A 12,030-nucleotide genomic window follows, 5' to 3' on the forward strand; every position below is an offset into this window, starting at 1 on the left:
CTTTAACTTAAATAAGATAGAAGTTTATTTCTGTCCATGAAAAATGGGTGAAGGTAGGATGTCAAAGACTGATTATGGTATTCCAGTGTCAAGGACTCTGCTCTTTCAGTCTTGTTGCTCTGCTTTCCTTCAGGAGTTTGAACCAGCAGGAAGAAAAGAAAGAATGGCAAATCATCTTCTTTTGAAGAACTTCCTTAATGTTGCACACACCATTTCCACTTTTATATCTCATTGGTCATATCTAGTAGCACTTAGGTACATGCAGAGAGGGAAATAGAGACATTAGTCCAAGGAGCTCTTCTATCATCAAAGAGTAGGAAACATTGGGGACAACTAGCTAGGGTCTCTACCTTAATACTGTGGTATTGTGGTTTTTTCCCTCTCATTGTTTTAAGAACAAGGGTTAAGCCAACTAGATTTTGGATCAATTAGGACAGAGGTCTGCATTCTACCCAGTTATTGAACAAGTGCTATGTAACTGTATTTACTAGAATTTGCATGTACACATACATTAGAACATGCAAATGTACATGTTCAATGAATGACAGAAGACATGTCATATTCAAACTTTAAGGCTGTAATTCATGGGAGCAGAATTCTTGGATAATAGGTTTAAAAATAATTTTAATGTATATTTGTGTGTTACATAGGACCCTGGCAGGAGGCAGATGACACACTCAAAGGGGAACTGAAGAAGGTATAATATGAAGAGACTTTACAAAGGTCTGGGCAGGTTTCAAGGAAAGGAATGATAAAGCATCCAAATTATCCATAGACCTGAAGGCACAAAGGAAATTAGCAGTTTCTGGAACCCTGCAAGGTTCCAGAAACACATGGGACAGAGGTGTCTGACATGGGCCTTAGTAGAATGGAGCTATAACCACAATCAGGCAGGAAAAAAAAGTGGAATAAATATCCCAGACTCTCTCTCCTCTCCTGATCATTTGCCAGTGCCTCCCGAATTGGTTGGAACCAAACAGAAACCAGAGGTCAAAGGAACCTGGTTGATGTGGTTCACAGAAATCAGCCACTCAGAGCATGGAAAGGCAGAGAATGAATTTTGTGTGAGAGTGTAACAAGCATCATAGGAAAAAGCAAGGTGGAGGCGGAGGAGAGACTTGGGGTGGCAGGGAGTGGTGGGGTCAGGAGCGGGCGCCAGAGCAGAGGGGAGCCAGAGGGGAGCCAGAACGGAGCCCAAGCAGGCAGCTAAGGCCGCCCTGGCTAGCAGCAACCATGTGGGTGTTCAGGAAGTTGTTCAGGGCTGGAGCAGGTAAGGCCAACAAGGGCAACCCGACCCCCTAAGAGGCCATCCAGCAGCAGGACATGGAGGAAATGCTAAGTCAGAAACTGGAGTCACTGGAGAAAAAGATTGAACAGGAGCTGATGACCACCAAGAAGCACGGCACCAAAAACAAATGCGTGGCCTTGCAGGCACTGAAGCCCAAGAAGAGGTCTGAGATGCAGCTGGCCCAGATTGATGGCACGTGTCCACCATCGAGTTCCAGCAGGAGGCCCTGGAGAAGGTCAATACCAACAGCTAGGCGCTCAAGAACGTGGGCTCTGCCACCGAGGCCATGAAGGCTGCCAATGACAACGTGGACATCAATAAAGTTGATGAGTTAATGCAGGACATTGCTGACCAGCAAGAACTAAAGTTGAGTGCCTACTCTGATATCCTGGCCGCTCTCCAGATACCTCCTGATGTTACAGACAGGCTGGACTGACAACCTCTGACGTCACCATTGCACAGGCAACCAAGATGCTTCTGGTCCTGGCCTCTTCCAACAAAGATTGGGTACAAGCACCAGCTCAGCTGTGAGACTGTGAGGGAAGACCAAGGGACCGAGCCCCAAGGGCATGTTCTTTTCAAGAAGCGCTCTCCCAACTCCTTCACCCACTGGAAGTGGAGTGAGGGCCCTTTGGTGGCATGGCCCATAGGGACTTCTGGTGATCCTGTGCCCAGGACCCCGCTGGAGCCTGCCAGCCTGCATCACCGTCCATGGCCGCTAGGCGGCGCAGTCCATGTCTGACCTCACCAGGTTTAAGGGTCTCCTTGACAGTCGCATCTTGTGGCAGGCACTGGGTCCCCCGCCAGAGGTCTGGGAAACCAGGGAGGTATAGAGGAGTGCGCGATGACGTGGGTATTACCCCGCATAACACCGACCCCAGTGGCATTGCCCTCCAGTGCCACTCCTCCAGGCCCTGGCTAGGCCACGATATCATCCAGTCAAGGCACTGGTCTAGGGCCCAACCACCCGCATGCAGTGAGGGATGTTGACATCTGATGGTGGTGGATAATCCAATGCAGCTAGGTGGTGTTAGGATAAGTTGGAGTTGGAAAACATCACACAAACTCTGGTGGGGTGCCCCTCTATTCCTAGAAAGCCAAAATAGGTGACATCTGGATCCTGTCAAGCATGAACACTAAGGGGAGCTGGGTGGTGGCCGTGCTCCCAGGTGAGGGTGAGAGGCAGTGTCAGTGAGGATGTGTGTGGGAGGCAAGGATTCAGCAAGCCAGCGATCCATCTGGGTGCCTGCACACACTGCACCCTCCAGGTCCCACTGCATCTGTCACTGCCTCACACCCAGGCCTGGCCACAAACTCCCTTTCCTGAGTCTGTCTCTCAGATACAAGCCCTCTGTGACAATGCCAAGGGTCACTGAGCAGCCTTTAATGTACTGATTAGGTTGGCATGATTGGGGGATTGATGGTCCTCGAAGGTGTCCTGTTGTGCAAAGTACCTCTGGAAGGGTAGGGGCAGGGCCTGAGGTGACGCTACTTGTCAACCTTCCAAAATTTATTCTTATTTTCAAGAAGCTGACCATGTACAGGAGACCAAGAGTCCCAAACTTTAGGAACTTTCTGTCCGTGCAGGACCAGAACAACCAAAATGACAGCCTTAAAAACTCTGACCTGGTTGACTTCACTGGTGACTATGGAGGAGGGTGCAACAATACCTGGCCATTGGATTCCCGTCAGAGGAGTCCCTGCTTCTTCAAGTGCATTCACCGCTGCATCTGGTGTGGTGTCATATTTTGGGGACCACAGAAACCATCACTGGCCTGGCTACCAGTGCTGACCCTGTCCCACCCACCAGGGAGCCTTCCCTATTACTGCTCTTTGGGTGGATTCCCAGGAATGACAATCACCATGGTTGTGTGTGGCCATGGTGGAGGGGGCCCGCATCCCTAAGGTGACACTTGAGGGTGTTCATAGCTTGCAGGGCTGCTCTGCAGTCAGGGCTATCAGTAGTGATGCAGAGCAGATGGGGCAGACGCCGTGCTGTGCTGGGAACCTGGGACCTGTGCTGCGCCCTTTTGCAAGGAGCTTGAATCTCGCCCTTCCAGTGGTTCAGTGCTGTCACGGGCTGGGCTGTGGGTTAGAGACCTAGAGCTCCAGGAATGGCGAGGTTAGTGCAGGAGAGGGGCATGGCCCTCTAGGGCCACCTACAAGTTTGGCAGGACTCCAAAGCTCCAGGCCTCGCCCAGACAGCACCTGCAGGGTAGGAGAGTGCAGAAACCCAAAGGAAAGGAATTCAGGCAAGATCACACCGCGACTTTTACAAAGGGAACTGACACAGCTCTACTCATCCTCAAACACAGCTCCTTGCCTGCAAGACTCCCTGGGTGACACCTACTGACCAGAATCACCACAGCTTCAGAAAGTGCTGGCAGTCATTTCCAGGGCATGTTGTAACACCCACAGCCCTAGAATGGCCCACGAGGCTGAGAGGTTGGGCACTTGTTTCTCTCTCTGATCCGATCTCCAGCTGCTTTCCTCCCTACTGCCCTGCTCCCTCACTAGCAACCTTGCTGAACTTCTGCACACAAGGGTGTGCACATCACAGACTTTGGTACCACAGAGGCCTTCCACTTGTATTTTCAAGACTTCCAGCTCAGATTTTCTACTTAAAACTGCCAAAAAAAAAATAATAATAACACTGCAGAATGACTAGAGAAACTGAAATTCCTATTTCAGCGTTCAATAAAAATTATTATTGGAGCATATCCACACCTGGTCTTTGAGGGCTTGTTAAGGCCTCCTCTGCAATGAATGTAACAAAGTGGAGCAGTTGCAGCAAGAAGCCTGTGGCCCTTAATAGCTGCAGTATTAACTCTCTTGGTTTGAACAAGAAAGGGTTGACAACCTGTTGAATGGGAAGGGCATGTTTACTCCCACTTCAGGAGCCCTGCAATAACTTCCCTCTGCTGGTTGGCCCTTCCTCTGATGACACGTGACCTGTCCCTCATTTCTGATCATGGCATCCTCATAGGGTCTGTCTCACCCACCTCCTTGCAACTCTATGAACCTTCTCAGATCCACTTACTGCATTTAACATTTTTCCTGGGAGCTACCCACCTGCCTTTGTCGTCCCAATTTCTCAGGATTCTCCCTAGAGTCTCAGTTCCTGCCCTCCTAGGGGAACTGTTCCTGCATCACACCTGGTGATGCCTGGATGCAGAATCAATCCAGGGCCTGCCACATAGCAGGTGTTCACTGAATGTCCGTTGACTGAATACTGACTGAAATATAACACAAGGAGCAGGCCCAGAAGCCAGGAGCACACCCCAAATTCACACACAGGAAGCCTTACTACATTTTTTAGGGAAATGGACATGGAAAGGAAAGAGTTTCTGTCAGGAATCCCTCTTTGAACAGAGGACAGTGCAGTGTAGGAGGTTGGCGTGAATGAGCACAGTCCAGGAAACAGGAACTGAGGTTGCAGTATCTCCAACCCGAAACCTGCTCCCCTGCCTGGCAGGATCCCTACCTGGAAATAGGGTCAGCTGCTTCTAAGGCTCCTTGTATATATGAGTCACGTGACTGCAATGTATCCTATTTGCAGATGCAATTCTCCCAGGCCACTTTGTTTGTCTGTGACATATCAGAGTACATAAGTGAGGTCTCAGAGTTGGATTCATGGGGGAGGTTTGCAGAGAAATTTGGTGCCCATTCTGTCATCCTGAAGGCAGAGCCCTCCAGAGAATCATACCCACTCAGAAAAATTTAGTTCAGGAGAGGTTATTCCTGCCAACATCCCCCCCAAACCAGATGAGGCCTTTCTTGAAGATCATTCTCCCTGCTTTCTTTACTTGCACTTCTATAAAAATTCACAAGTTTTTCTGTTATTGTCTGTCCAATGAATTCTTCCAGTTCCAAAAAGCTGACTGGATGGATAAAACTGGAAGTGCAAGAGTATTGATTTATGCTAGCTTCCAGGAAGAACTTCCTGGTAACACTCTGTGACACCTAGATGGCTATTCACAGGATGTGAATAGGAAGATTCAATAAATACAAGCAATAACTGTCATGGCATGGCTAAATGATGACCCACAGATGTTGTCTTTGTACACTTTCAAGGGGTTCACCCTGTTAAGATACCAACTAACATCACCACTTTAAGGAACAAAAATGAGGTTCAAAGAAGAAAGAAATGAGGCCAGAGCCAGCAAGTATGTAGCAGGACTATAAACTCAGTTTATGTTCTGCAGTTTCCAAGGGCTGTGGGACTGTGTCTGTTTAATGGGGACTCAGGCATCTGGTTGCCTCGGGAGACCCTGAGCTGATGGGAAATCAGCACCTCAGTCCCTATAGGGATGAAGGGGGTGAGATCTGACAGCCAGGAGGCTCATATGACCAGGGAGGCACATTTCATGCTGGCATGTCTGCAGAAGACTTTGGAGTCTAGATCCAGTCATTGGACATCCAGGGACCCAGAGGCTGTGGAGGCTTCTGTTGATGGGGTAGAGCAACAAGTCTCTGAGGAGAATATACAATTATGTGTGTGTATATGTAAATGAGGTCTGCTATATTTGAAAGAAAATTTCAAGTTTTTTGGTTTTGGTGGGAGTGGAGTTGAGGGTGTAGGTGTTGATTATTTTTTTAAGTAACCATTTTATTTTGTAATAACTTTAGGCTTACAGCAAAGTTGCAAAGCTGGTGTAGATAATTCTTGTATATCCTGAACCCATTTCAGTTTCCTCTACTGATATTTTATATTGCTGTGGTATTTCTTTCCAAACCACAGAATCAACTTTGGTCCATCACTGTTAACCTGACTACAGACTTTCTTTTGTCTTTACTGTCCTTTTTCTGATCCAGGGACTAATCTAGGCTCCCACAGTGTGCTCAGTCATTATGGTTCCTCAATTTCCTCTTGTCTGTGACTGGTTTCCAGTCTTCTTGTTTCTCATGACCTTGACAATGTTAAAGAATATCTGTCAGGAGTTTTGTGTAAAGCCTTCAGTTTGTGTTGTCAAATGTGGGTTGGCCTCTCAGAGAGTGAGTGCAACGGTGCCCCTTAATTCAGACACCAGGAACCAGGTTCTGTGATGCAGACTCAATTTACTCAGGAAGTGTAATAGTTTATATATGGAGTGAGAATCAATCATATTAATGAGACAGCCAGGCCACTGCTCAGGTTACATGTTTACAATACTGTACTACAGGGAAGAGCAGACTTCTACTAGGGACCAGGAAGGCTCAAGAGGCATTGGGTCATCACAGAGTGTACTCATGTGACATGTAGAGAGCCCAGTGTCCTGTGCTCAAGCCCAGTCCATACCTTGAATCCATGCCTGGTACCCCCCAGGATTCTCCTCAAGTTTGTCTGGAAAGAAATTGAGGGAGCTCTCTGGAGTCCATTTTATTGGAACACTAATTCCAGTCTGAGGGCTCCACTCTCTGATGTAATTCCCTCAAAGACCCTGCATCAGGGGATGGGATTCCAAGGTAAGAATTATAGGAGAACACCAACACCAGGTGAAGTATTCTTAGAACCCAGAACTGTACCTGGCCTATGACAGGCTCCCAGTATACATTTCCTAACAAAGGAATGAATGAAGAAACTGAGGCAAGAGAGATACACAACTAGCAAGTGCTAAGCAGCATTTTGATCTAGGCCAGTGTGATATTGGAGCCAAAGCTCTCAATTACTGTACTACACAGTCCTAACTACTACACCTGTACCAGCCAGTCTCATGGATCTGAAAGGTCAAATCTATTCTGTACAATAAGACCAAGAATATATTTGCCTGGTTTCTTCTCATTCTCTCATGAGTACATGGTGGGATTTTCCAGAGGCTCCATGATGTGTGATATCTCAATTGATCAAAGGAAGAAGCAAATATGATCATTCACCATTTTTCTTTTCAGTCATACATTTGAGAGCTTTTGTGAACATGTCAAATTATGTTCTTCTCATGGAAATGTTTTGAATTTAAATAACATATAGTTGCTTGTGTAAAGAAAAGGTGACATGCTCGCCTTGCCTGCTAAGCCATGTAGCTGACCTATTGGTCCCTGTCAAGAAGTGGCAGCCAACAATGGAGTGGCGGAGTGGCAGCCCAGATGGTGGCCTGGGTGGGTCAGATGGCAAGTGGCAAGCACAGCCTGCAGCCTGGTGGAGCCTGCCATACAGGTGCAGCCAGTCAGTGCCCAGGAGCTTCAAGGTGCACCAACATGTCATCCTTTGGAGGCGGGTCTAGACACAATATGGACATCTGCTACAGATGTGCAGTCCACACATTGCTGCAACCCCATCTCACCACCTCAACCTCCCACTTTTGGACCTTCCATAGAAAAATAAAAATGGGGGAAGACTTGATGAAAATTGGCTTCAAAAACTGACCAATATGCACTTATATATTGCTGGCACAAATGCAAATTGGTGCAACCACTCAGCAACATAGTATGGCGAATCTTCAGAAAACTTGGAATGGAACCACCTTTTCACCCAGTTATCTCACTCCTGGGTATATGTCAACGGATATAAAATTAGCATACCTCAGAAACACACCACACCCATATGTATAGCAACTCAATTGACAATAGCTGAGATATGCAACCAACCTAGGTGCCCTTCAATAGAAGAGTGGATAAAGAAAATGTGGTGATTACATATAGACAATGGAGTATTACTGAGTCGTAAAGAAGAATGGCTTTATGACATTTGTCAGCATGTGGATGGACATGCTAAATGAAGTAAGTCATTCCAAAGACCCCAGAGGTCAAATGTTTTCTCTGAGAGGTGGACACTAACCCACAATAAGAGGAGCGGGGAGAGGAGAATAAAAATGTAGTACATTAGACAATGGGGAATGAAGGGAAATGATGGGGGAGGTAAGCAAAGGAAAGAGTGTGGAATGAATCTGATATAGTTTTCCCATGTACATACATGAAAGCAACACAGTGAATCCCACTGCTAGGTATATATATGACTGGCACTCTAACTAGAATAAGATATATCACATGCTTCTATAATTGTTCAAAGTTGATTCTGCTGTCATATATAACTAAAAACAATCAATAAAAAATTTAAAATGAAGGGTCAGTATACAACATGAGTTATTTATGCAGTGTTCATGGATAGAAAAGAAAGTTCAATCAAAAAATGAATTGCTCCCAAATTAATGCATAGAATATATAGATGCCTTTAAAATCAAAATCCCAACAAGGGATTTCAAGACACATGAAAAACTGATGCTAGAATTGGAGCCAAGATCATTATGGAGAGATTAGCACTGGCAGTTACCAACGTTTTTTAGAATCTAAATAATTTAAAGAAAATGTTCAGTTATATTGAAATTTAACCAGCATAAAATATTATTATTGTTAGTTGTATTGTTCTCCAGATATTTAGAAACCATGTATGTTGTAAGACTATGAAAAATAAGATATACAAGCATTTGATTACCCTAACATATTTCCACATGCACCTGTTCAGTTTCCTCCAACCATTCTTACAACGCTTACAAGACTTACTGTTCTTTTTAAGTATTGAGTTATGAAGTGTCTTGCAAATGGAAGCATGCTGGTGGACTAGGGATCGACCACTGTGTCTGACAGGAGAGGACACCGCACTGAACGAGTTCGTGATCCTGTTTGGGTACTCTCCCAGATCTTGCTGATGAGGAGGCTCCCCATCGCAGACCCAGTCCCTCCACCCAGGCAGTGGGTCATTTGGAAATCCGGCAGGCAGTCAGAGCTCTCTACCCCCTCACAACATCCAGCACAATCCACTTGCTCCATGCTTTCTGTTTTATGCCCCTTGGCTTAGTCATTTCCAGCACCACTCTGACCGAAGACAAAGTTGTCTGGCCTGAAGATCTGCTCAAAGGGGCCCAAGTGCATCAAGTCCATGCAGCTGGGCTCCAGGTCCATGAGCACAGTGAGGGGCACATACTTGCCATCGGTGTCCCTGCTGTAGTTGTACACGTTGATGTGCTCCAACTGCAGATGACTGTCCCCAAGGTATATACTGGTAGGATCAATTCCATCCTCCTGGCTGATCACCTCCCAGAAGTTGACACTGATCTGGTTGCCACACTGCCCAACCTGCAGATGCAAGATCTCCCTCCTGGTGGTGGCGGTGTAACAAGTAAGATGAACTAAAGTGCAGAGGGACAGACGTGCAGAGTGTCCTGAGTAAGGTTTTATGTATTGATAAATTTTGCTTTTTCACGCATTCTCCTTTTCTTGTTTTTTGATGATGCTATCTTTTTTGTCTTTTCTCTTTTGGAACTAGGGATGGAACCCAAGGTTTGATGAGTTCGAGGCATGTGCTTTGCGGCTGAACACAACCAGTCCATTCATGCACATGTTAATGAGCTGCTATGAATGAATCTTCAATAAATATTCAATAAACTGACCAATAGCGTTAGTACGTTGCACGCACTAATTAGCATGAATTTGGACCAATAGTGTTAGTACCGTTTCCACGCACTAATTAACATGAATTTGGACCAATATCATTGGTCCTTCTTTTAAACCCTAATTAGCATAAGGTTGGACCAATAGCAGTGAGTCAAGGGCTATATAAACCCTTAAACAGTGTGCTGCGTGTGGTGTTCCAGTGGTATGGTGGTGTTCTGCTTACTGTTTTGTGGCCAGGTTACATCTGATTGGGGAGTGAGGAAGAAATGGTTGGTGAGCTACTGCCACTCTTGAAAGCCTGCAATGTCGACGGAGTTTATTCTTCGAATTTGGAGGACTTGGTGGGTGGTGAGCTGCTGGGGTCTCCTGCTATGCTTGAAGGCATGGACCGTTGTTAGGACCTGCGACGTTTCTGGACTACAGAGACATGCAGCTTGCGCCGACTCCCACTTGCCTGCAGAAGCAGTGAACTGAGTTTCATCGCGAAACTCCATAACAAAGGTAGAGTTATACGTTAGATAATTTGAAACTTCTTTAATTTCTCAGTTTTAATTCCTGTTAGCTAACAATGTACCTCTTAATATGTTTTACCTACCGCATTGGCGTTTCATACCTTCTGTTCCACTCTCGCCTAATATTCTGTGGCGTTCAGAGTTTGCATTCTAATTTCCTTTACTGTCCAGGTTTCTCTGTATTTCCACTCAGGGACTGTGATTCTGGACGCTGATGTGACATGTCACAGCTCACGCTTAGGGCCAAGAGAATAATGACCAAGCATCCCTTAAGTGTGTCTCCGTGTCCCTGGGCTTGTTTCCTGCCTGGCCCTGCATTCCTGACATGTCTCCGTGCCAGTAGGCCTCCCTAGTTGGTGAAGGTGACTGCATGTGAGGACAGGCTAAGAATAGAGAGGGTGGAGATGAAATTGAAAAAAAAGATGTTTTACTATAAAAATTAGTGGACTTTTATTTTTAATATCTCTGGCAGATTAGGTAGTAATTTTTTTTTTCATGAGTTAGTAGCTATTTGAAAATATGTTCTATATTTAATAGACGTTGTTATAGAAAAGTTTACAAGAGGATACTGTGATGTGAAAGTAGGATAATTTAAGTAGTTAACAGTCCACCATTCAGATACACCTGTGTGTGTGTGCACACTGGAACTTACGGCATATTTGTATTTTGTTAATGCCAACTAGGGTCAGCTACATACTGTGTTGTGTTTAATTTTTATTTAATAAAGTCTCATGTACTAATACATTTTCTTAATAGAATTTTGACCATAATTTAATATTCCATTACAAAGATTACTGATAATAATTGACACTTAATATTGGAGTATTTAGCTTATTTTTTTCTGGTAAAGAGAACATTTTTGCTGACTGTGAAACCTTTTGTGGCCCCATGGAATGTGTTCATCAAGAGAACAAGATGGGGGACTGGACAAGGAGCTCAGTGTCAGAGCATTTGCCCAGCTCGTGTGGCTGTGGTTGTTTTCAGCACTGTTTTGTTGACCTTCCCACTTTTCACTTTTTACTTCCTTCTCTTGGTGCCACATTTGTGAAACTCCCAAAGGCAGTTTGTTAATCCAGAGACAGAGAGAACCCAGAGTCACTGACCCTCACTCTCCATCTCTTGACTGGCTGCCAGTTCACCATAGAGAGATGGCTACAGGGCTCTAATTATTCAGACAGTACAGTGTCCAAAGAAAGAAGAGAGACCACTTTTTCTTTCAGCCCTTTCTTAGGAGAAAATATGTTTCCAGAACCTCTTTGCACACCAGACTATTTGTCTCATTAACCAGAGTTTGGTCAAATGCCCTCTCCTGAAATAATTGTAGAGAAATTAATTGTAACCACAGCAGCTTGGGGTGGGATGACTCCCCCTGGGGCACCTGACTGTGTGAGAAAGAACTGCACAACCCTGAGGTCCTACTGCAAAAGAGAAAGGAGGGAAGGCATGTGCAGCCCTTCTCTCAGATGGCCGGGATTGTTGGGGAATACAGCATGCAACTCACAGGCTATCTACTGAGACAGGCACTCAAGACCAGCACCATCATTATGAATTTGACAAGGTATGAGGCTTGACTCTGTGGTTCACTTTTTTTGATTTGCGTAAGTTAAACCATTCTTTCATCTTGGATAAAAACAACTTGGTCATGATGTATACTCTTCTTAACATGCTGTTGTTAAATACAATTTGCTAATACTAAGAATATTTTCTTCTAAGTTCATTAGGGATGTTGGTTGGTAGTTTTCTTTACTTCATGTGCTTTATCTGGTTTTGGTATGAGTGAGATACTGGCTTTATAGAATGAATTTAAAGTGTTCAATCCCTTTCTGTTTCATGGAGTAACTTGAGAAACATTGGAATTAGTTC

The 12,030-nt window shown here is 45.2% G+C and overlaps 3 pseudogenes; 2 read left to right on the forward strand and 1 right to left on the reverse strand.

The window, feature by feature from the left end:
- LOC124962348 (soluble calcium-activated nucleotidase 1-like) overlaps positions 1-12,030 on the forward strand; it is a 914,602-nt pseudogene that overhangs the window by 47,293 nt on the left and 855,279 nt on the right.
- Positions 1,234-1,724, forward strand: LOC124961175 (charged multivesicular body protein 4b-like; annotated as a pseudogene).
- LOC124961176 (tubulin beta-3 chain-like) lies at positions 8,822-10,149 on the reverse strand (annotated as a pseudogene).

This window comes from Sciurus carolinensis, chromosome 12, assembly GCF_902686445.1.
Source record: "Sciurus carolinensis chromosome 12, mSciCar1.2, whole genome shotgun sequence".
In the NCBI taxonomy this organism is placed as follows: Eukaryota; Metazoa; Chordata; class Mammalia; order Rodentia; family Sciuridae; genus Sciurus; species Sciurus carolinensis.